The 8034-nt window shown below is 34.7% G+C and overlaps 1 pseudogene; it reads left to right on the forward strand.

The window, feature by feature from the left end:
- The first annotated feature begins 3208 nt into the window (after positions 1-3208).
- On the forward strand, positions 3209-4102 carry LOC114103626 (U4/U6.U5 small nuclear ribonucleoprotein 27 kDa protein-like; annotated as a pseudogene).
- The last annotated feature ends 3932 nt before the right edge of the window (positions 4103-8034 follow it).

An 8034-nucleotide genomic window follows, 5' to 3' on the forward strand; every position in this document is an offset into this window, starting at 1 on the left:
GAGCAGCCTGCCCCGAGTGGCTTAGCCTAGCCTAAGAGGAAGACAAGTGATCCCACCCACCAATCACCAGCCCTATGAAGCTGCTGAGCAGCACAACCTGAACAGTTAGGCCCCAGATGACCCACAGTCACCACAAAGCCTTCAGACACTGATGGGTTCCCCAGTCTGGGCCCTCCACTGTGGTCTAACACCATTTGGCCCTTGGACTTTGATAGAACCTCACGCCAAACATGCTACACTGGACCTATCTGGGCTCATCAGAGTAGTTCCATCCTTTCCCTAAAGAGTCCTCAGGAACTGAGGGGAGTCTTACCTACTCTGCCACACCAGCCACAGCTCACCCTCATGTGCCAGCCAGAGCAGCCCCACCAGAATGGAATACAGAAAATGACAGCTATCTAACACCCACAATAGGAGGTACCATGCCTAGAGCCATTAATAAAACTGCTCATCTATGAGAGCTGCATCCCAGATGGCTGGCTAGTCCCAGGACCCCTACATACCACTGACACACTCACAGGCATCTCTGCCATCAGTTACAGATGAAGAAGCCTCACAGACACCACACTAAAGCACTGGCCTAGAACCAAAGCCCAGGTAGCCCAATGATACCAAATGATACCCCAGACCATATTGTCAGGCTGTCTTTTATTACAAAAGCCAAATTTAGAAATTGGTAGAGGGAAGTGATCTGCCAGACTCACCAATATCAACAGAGGAACATCACATCAGCAGCATGAAAAACAGGGTTATCTAAAGAGGCTGGATAACGTTCCAGCAGTAGACGACAGAGAAAAGGAAATCCACAAATTGAACGAAAAGGAATTCAATGACTTTCAAGAAATTCAGTGAGATCCAATACAGACAGATAATTCAATGGAATTAGAAAGAGAAATCATGATCTAAATGAGAAATCCAGTAAAGAGATCATAAGAAAGAACAAATCTTGGAGCTAAAAACCCCCATGAAATGAAATTTAAGAATAGATTTGACAGCCTTTACAGCAACTAAATCCAGTAGAAGAAAAAAAAAACTTATTTAATGAATTTAATAAAAATATTATAAATCCTAGAAAAGATATGAACATCAGATTCAAAAAGCTCAAAGGACCCCTTAATAGAGTCAACAATAAAAGATTCTCTCTCATGTATATTATAGTCAAATTGTCAAAGATACAAAATAAAGTATTCTAAAAACAGCAAGAAAAGAGTGTCAAGTCCCATTAAGGGAATCCCCCATTAGATTAATGGCAGACTCCTCAGCACAAACCTTACAGGCCAGAGAGAATAGGATGACATACTCAAAACCCTGAACGAAAGAAACTGCCAAACTAGAATATTATATTCAGCAAAGCTATCCTTCAGAAATGAAGGAAAATAGTCTTTCCAAGACAAGCAAAGCCTGAAGGAATTCATCACCAGTCTGGTCCTACAAGGAATACTTACAGGAGTCTTACACTGGAAGCAAAAGGACAATAACTACAATTATGAAAACACAAAAAAGGATAAAACTCATTAGAAGAGAATGTACACAAAAGAGAAAAAGGATTAAACCTTATACAAAACAACCAAAGACATTTAACAAATACGTATTTATCCATAATAACTTTCAATATAAACATATTAAATTCCTTCACTAAAATATTCAGGCTGGCTGAATGGATTTGAACAAAGAAAATAAAAAGACCCATTGATATGCTGCCTATAGAAAATTCACTTCACCACTAAAGACACATTTAGACTGAAAGTACAGGGATGGGAAAAGATATTTCACACAAAGAAACCAAAAATAAGCAAGAATCACTATGCTTAGATAACAGACTTTAAGCCAAAAGCTATAAAGAAAAAGTGTGTATATAAAGGGATCAATTTAACAAGGGAAGATAACATTTGTAAATATATATAAATCCAGTGCCAGAGCACAAAATTATATAGAGCCAACATTATTATATCTAAAGAGAGAGACTAACACAATAACAGTTGGAGACTTTGAAACCCCAGTTTCATCTGTGGATGATCATCCAGATCAAAAAAAAAAAAAAATGAAGACACATGAGACTTAAATCATACTATAACCCAAAGGACCACAAAGACATGTACAGAACACTGCTTTCAGTGGTTGCAGAATACACATTCTTCTCAGCCCATGGAACATCCATAGGATACACTCCATGTTAGGCCATAAAATATGGCTCAACTCACTTCTTAGAAATAGAAATCATAGTATGTATCTTCTCCAGCCTCAATGAATAAAACCAACAATCAACAAGCAGAACTGAAGTAATAATAAAAATAAATGTCAATTAAACAACATACTCTTAAATGATCAATGAATCGATTAAAAAGTCAAAAGAGAAATTTAAAAATGTCTTGAGACAAATGAAAATAAAAATACAACATACCCAAAACATATGGGATACAGCAGGAAACACAGGAAAATTCACAGCTATAACTGCCTACATCAAAAAAACAGAAAGATTTCAAATAAATAACCTAATAAGACAACTCAAAGAATTAGAAAAGAACAAAACAAACCCAAAATTAGTCAAGGGAAAGAATATAGAGCAGAGAATAAGTAGAGACCAAAAAAACTACAAAAGTCAAGGAAATGAAAAGATGGGCTTATAAAAGACAAAATTAATAAAAACCTTTAGCTAGACAACAGAGTGAGAAGAGTCAAAATTAGAAATAAAAAAAATGAGCTTACAGCTGTTATCACAGAAATACAAAGGATCATCAGGAACAATTATAAACAGCTATATGAAAACAAGTTGGAAAACCTAGAAGAAATAGATAAGTCTGTGAACACATAACCTTATTTTGAACCTGAAACACATAGGAAATCTAAACAGACCAATTAACAAGTTACAGTATTGAATAATTTTTAAAAATCCCCCAACAAAGAAAAGCCCAACACTGAGGGCTTCACTGCTGAATTTTAACAAAACTTTTAAAGAAGAAATAACATGTTTTCCTTAAACTAGTCCCAAGAATTGATATAGAAGAAGGCTTTCCAAACTCATTTTAAAAGGCCAGAATTTTCCTGATATCATAACCAGACAAGGGCAAGGGAAAGAAGAAAGGAAGGGAAAACTACAGACCAATATCCCTGATATCCCTAGATGCAAAAAATTCTCAAAATACTATCAAGTCTAATCTGATGGCACATCAAAAATATTAGACACTTGGTGTGAGGAGGAGTTGGACTCCGAATGGGTCGCAGCCGAAGCCAATCCCCACGGAGGGAACGTAGGCGGTCCCGGTCCACTTCCCGGGAGAGAGAAGGAAGAGATCCAAAAAGGAGCCCTTCGAGATCCCCACACCGAAGGCGCTCCTGATCCCCAAGACGACATGGATCCACATCTCCTTCCCCTTCTCGACTAAAAGAAAGAAGAGATGAGGAAAAGAAAGAAACATGAGAAGAAGATTAACATTAAACAGGGATGAGAGGTGGGAGGGAAAGGGAAAGAGAAGGGAAATTGCATGGAAATGGAAGGAGACCCTCAGGGTTATACAAAATTTCATACAAGAGGAAGTGAGGGGAAAGGGGAAAATAATACAAGGGGGAGAAATGAATGACAGTAGAGGGGGTAGAGAGAGAAGAGGGGAGGGGAGGGGAGGGGAGGGGGGATAGTAGAGGATAGGAAAGGCAGCAGAATACAACAGACACTAGTGTGGCAATATGTAAATCAATGGATGTGTAACTGATGTGATTCTGCAATCTGTGTATGGGGTGAAGGTGGGAGTTCATAACCCACTTGAATCAAAGTATGAAATATGATATATCAAGAACTATGTAATGTTTTGAACAACCAACAATAAAAAATTAAAAAAAAAAGAAACAAAGAGCAAAGAACGTCAGATTACCGAGGAAGACTTAGAGGGCAAAACAGAGGAAGAAATTGAAATGATGAAGTTCATGGGATTTGCCTCTTTTGACTCAACAAAAGGGAAGAAGGTAGATGGCTCTGTCAATGCCTATGCCATAAATGTGTCTCAGAAGAGGAAGCACAGGCAGTACATGAATAGAAAAGGTGGCTTCAACAGACCTTTGGATTTTATTGCATGAGAACTGAAATTTGAAGAATGATTTTCCCCCTCGTCTTGGTCAGAGAGTGGATTTTGTATTTAATATGCCTCAAAACCAAGATTGCTGTTCTTCTTTCTTGTAAAGTAAGAAAATCTTATTTATGATGTGTGCAGTTTACTTACTTTCCTCAACAAAAGATAGGTTAAACATTACCTTTTTTTTTTTTTTTTTTTTTTTAGGAAATATCATTTGGGACGGTCACCATCCCATTTTGTTTGTTTTTATTCCTATGGAAACTGTATATTTTCTTCTTGGATGCTTGTTAGGACTTTATAACAAACATGAAAGTAATTTGGATGTTTCTCCAATAAAGCAATATTTCTACCCATTTTATAGTTGATAAACATTTTTATTATTAGATAAAAGAGCCTGCCTAGATGTTTTCTTTTTTCACACATATATACCTTGATTATTAAAGAATTGGGAGAATGAAGAAGTATAACTTTAGATTTTTGTATCTTCTGTTTTTCCCCAAAAAATACTATTTATTGTTTTTCTTCAGTTATGAAAGCAATACATGCTTACTATAACAAATACCTGTGAAGCCAAAAAGTGAAAAGCCAAAAATCACTTATAATAAACTTCCAGGGATAATCAATATTAACATTTTGTTGTATGTCTTTCTGGGCTTCTGTATTTCTCACTTCCACTCATGAGATCAAAATGTATATACAGTCCTCTTTCTCTAACCCATTTTTCCCCATGTACTATGAACATTTTTTTATGCTTTTAAATTCTTTCAAAACTTAGTGTTTAGTAGCTACTTGGTTGTACCATAATTTATTAACTAATCCTTTATTGGTGAACATTGGCCTGTCTTCCATGGCTTACTTTTATAATTAAAACTTTTATAACTACAAAAAAAAATATTAGACACCATGATCAAATTGGATTTATTCCAGAGATGCATAGGGGGGTCAACATATGCAAACTAAAAAAACATAATACATCACATCAACACAATGAAGGACAAAAACCATATGGGCTTCTCATAAAGGTACAGAACAGGCATTCTATCAATTTCAACATAACATCAAGAAAAAAACCCTTAAAAAATTAGGTATGAAAGGAATGTACCTCAAGACAAAAGGGTGGTATATGATAAACCACAGACCAAATGAGGAAAAGCTAGTTTCTTTCTCTAAGATCAGGAACAAGACAAGTACATCCACTTTCACCATTTTTATTCAAAATAGAATTATAAGTCTCAGCCAAATCAAGAAGGTAATAGAAATAAAGGGTATCCAAACAGGAAATGAGAAAGTCAAATTATCCCTGTTTGCTGGTGACATAATTTTATAAACAGAAACCTAAAGACATTAACAACAATAAAAATACTGTTATAACCAATAAATTCAGTAGGGTCACAGGATGATCAACATACAAAAATCAGTAGCTTTTTATATACCAATAATGAAACTGCTGAGAAGGAAATCAAAGCAATTCCATTCACAATAGCTACAACTACCAAAAACACCCACCCCTTGGGATTAATTTTACCATGGGAACAAATTATCTCTACAATGAAAATTACAAAACATTGATGAAAGAAACTAAAGAAGGGGGCTGGGGTTGTAGCTCGGTGATTGAGTGCTCACCTAGCATGCATGAGGCCCTGGGTTCAATCCTCAGCACCACATTAAAAAAATAATAATAATAAAGATATCGTGTCCACCTAAAACTAAAAAGTAAAAAATAAAAAAATTAAAGAGGACATAGAAAAATGAAGGAATCCTATGTTCATGGATCAGGAAAACCAGCATTGTTAAAATATTCATGCTACTCAAAGTGATCTACATATGCCATACAATTTCAATAAAAACCAAAGTGATGTTCTGCACGGGTGCGGTGGGGGCGGGGGGAATCCTTCTAAAGTTTCCAAGGAATATAAAATATCCTGAATACCCAAAGAAATCCTGAGCAAAAAGAACAAACCTGGAGATATTACAAAACCTGACTTCAACATACTACAAATTTTAGTAACCAAACAGCATGGTACTGGCATCAAAACACACACAATTGAAACAGAACAGAGCCCAGAAATCTGAATTTCATGCATCAGAGCATGGAATGTTCAACCAAGCCACTAAGAACAAATGTTGTAGGGAAGAAGTCTCTTCATGAACTAGTATTGGGAAAAGTGGATATCCATATGGAGAAGAATGAAAACAAATCGTTTCCTCTCAACATATACAAAAATAAACTCAAAGACTTACACATAAGAAATGCAACTACTAGAAGAAAACATAGGAAAAGTGTTTCTAGACACTGGTACAAACATTTTTTGCATGTGACCACAAAAGCACAGGCAAAAAAAAAAAAAAAAAAAAGGCAAAAATTGACAAACGGAAATTACATTCAACTAAAACTCTTTTAAACAGAAAAGGAAACAATTGACAGAGTAAAGAGACAATCTACAAAATAGGAAAGGATATTTGCAAACTGTCCATATATCTATAGGATTAATGTACAGAACTCAGATAAGTGAAAAACAAAAAGTAGTAATTCTATTAAAAAATGGGCAAATGATCCAAATAGGTATTTCCCAAAAGATAAACAAAAATCTACCAGTATATAAAAAAACAATGCTCAATACTGCTACTCATCACTAGGAAATTGCAAATCAAAACCACAATTAAAAAATAAATTAATTAAAAATAATACAATGAGATCCTTTCATCCTGGTTAGAATGGCTATTAATAAAAACAAATAACAAACACTGGTAAAGACACAGAAAAAGAAAAAACTCATATACTGTTTATAGGAATGTAAGTTAGAACAGCTATTACAAAATCAGTAAGGATTTCCTTTAAAAACTAGAAAGAGAATCTCCATATGATCCAGCAATCCTACTCCTGGGAATATATCCAAATGAAATGGAGTCATTAGATCAAAGAGATAATTGCACTTGTATGCTTACTGCAGCACTATTCATAACAGACAAGATATCTAATCAACCTGGATATCCATCGATGAGTGAAAGGATGAAGAAAATATGATGTATATATACACAATATATTATTCACTCATTAAAAAAGGCATTGTTATTTGTAGCAATATAAATTACCTGGAGGTTAAGTGAAATAAGATACCAAACAACAAATAGTACATGTTCCCACTTATATATGAAAGCTAAAAAGGTGATCTCATAGAAGTAGACACTGAAATAAGGAGTTGAGAGCTTGTTGAGGACTGATAAAGGATTGAGAGAAGATGATCAATAGACACAAAGATAAGTTTGGACAAAAGGAGTAACTTCTACTGTTGTAGGATAACTAGTAGAAAATAACTGTCCATTTCAAAATAGCTAGTAAAGTTACCAACAAAGAAACGATAAATGTCTGACACGATAACTATGCCAATTACCTGATCTGATCATTATACATTGTACACATATATTGAAATGTCACACTATACCCATAAATATGTAAGGTTGCTATGCATCAATTGAAAATAAAAATTTACTTGTAATTTTTTAAAGAAATTGATTATGTTGAAAAACAGATGCCTTAGATATTAGAAATAAAATGTAAATATCACTAGAAAACTAGTAATATAAAAGATGAAAAATTAAAATTGTTAAGATATTTACATTCTTGAAATCATGAAAATGAGAGACCAAAGTTATAATTTGACCAAATGGGCAAAAAAAAAAAAAAAGTAAAATTAAGATTAAATCATGAATATGCCACTCTAAATTGTCTATTTAAAAGGACCTCTTACCTTGTTAATGATGTTTTATTAAGAAAAGCCAAACAGTAATGAAATTATGCATAAGAAGGGAGGAATACTACATAGGTAGCTGCACTGTAGAAGAATTTCTGGGAAGAAATCTGGAAGGGCTGTGTGTGAACAAGGACGGCCCCTAAGGAACCTCAGCTTACAGTTATAAGAAATTGTACTAATGAATTTAGGTCTTGCAAAGCAGTCATATCTTTCAATGG

Source organism: Marmota flaviventris, chromosome 5 (assembly GCF_047511675.1).
Source record: "Marmota flaviventris isolate mMarFla1 chromosome 5, mMarFla1.hap1, whole genome shotgun sequence".
NCBI classification, from domain to species: Eukaryota; Metazoa; Chordata; class Mammalia; order Rodentia; family Sciuridae; genus Marmota; species Marmota flaviventris.